This window comes from Aplysia californica, unplaced genomic scaffold (genome assembly GCF_000002075.1).
Source record: "Aplysia californica isolate F4 #8 unplaced genomic scaffold, AplCal3.0 scaffold00097, whole genome shotgun sequence".
Classification (NCBI taxonomy): Eukaryota; Metazoa; Mollusca; class Gastropoda; order Aplysiida; family Aplysiidae; genus Aplysia; species Aplysia californica.
In genome coordinates, this window is record NW_004797367.1 from 1,545,459 (window position 1) to 1,546,725 (window position 1,267).

Genomic DNA, 1,267 nt, shown 5'->3' on the forward strand with positions numbered 1-1,267 from the left:
GCGAGCAAGCCGCCAGGTTGATCACTCTATGCAAATTGCGTGCGGTCATAACGGTTTCAACTGCATATTTCATTATGGGGAAACTTTCATTTACTTTGGGATATAGTTGGGGGTGGTGGTTGGGGTCAACCACCCACTAGACAGAAAGTGTAAAGGAAAAAGAAAGACATTGAGAGAGCACCAGACACACTTTCAAAGCACAACACGTTTTGTCTTAGTAGAGTTTTATGGCACTAAGGACACAGTTAGGCCATACAGGTACGGACTGACTGACAATAATTAGGGGTGTGTTACAAGAGAGTAAGAAACACAAAAAAGATAGCCCGTCCTTCAATTCTGACGATGACCAATACATCGACACAAAGGAAACTATTTCTCCATCGGAAAAGAAGAGTTAAAAGAATTAAAGGTTAAGATGACGTGTGGCTTCTTCTCTGGCCGATGAGACCAATTGTGGCGGAGAAAAGTTTGCCCCAGAACATTTACTCGTAAAGGCTTCCCTTCCACTTGTGGATGTGCGCAGCGTGGGGGCTCTGTCTTGGTTTCAAGGTTCAGCCTTTCTTATTCGTGAAGCCTCATAATATATGATTTGCTGCTCGCTGTGGCTACTCACTGGTCTCCTCTACAGCTGAGTCTGTCAGGAGCTAGGCTCTCCCACGTTAAAGTATTTTTGGTTAAGTCCTTCAGAGACATTGTCAGGATGTGACTGTGGTGCTTTCTTGGGGGTGCTAATCTTACGCTTCCTTGAGGACAGTTCAGAATAGAATACTGCCGTTGGGGTTCTGAGGTCATGTATTCTTACAACACGACCACTCCAACAAAATTGGGTCCTTAGAGAGATAGGGACAATGTATTTCTTTGAATGAAAGAAGGAGCAAACCAAACCTGAGCACCCGTCAGCCATCCACAACGCACAATTATTATATTGACGTCTTGAATAAGTCAAGGGAATTTGTGGAACAAATGTTGAAATTGTCGTATAAATTTATTTCATTTTTGAAATACATTACTTGTGAGAAGTCGGAGAAGAATTCATTGTCCGTTACTACATACTTTATGCTGTATACAAGTTAAAAACAAAACATGTGAAAACGAAACAATGTCGCGTAAAATTTTTTTTCTCATTATGTGCGTGTGTGTGTGTTTGAAATTCTGTTGATGACGAAACCATACACGTCCACCAAGAACACAAACACTCCTGAGCACCATCCGCCCTCGCCCCTGCTTCCCCTGTCCCTCCTCCTCTTCGTCCTCTTTCTTCTCCCCC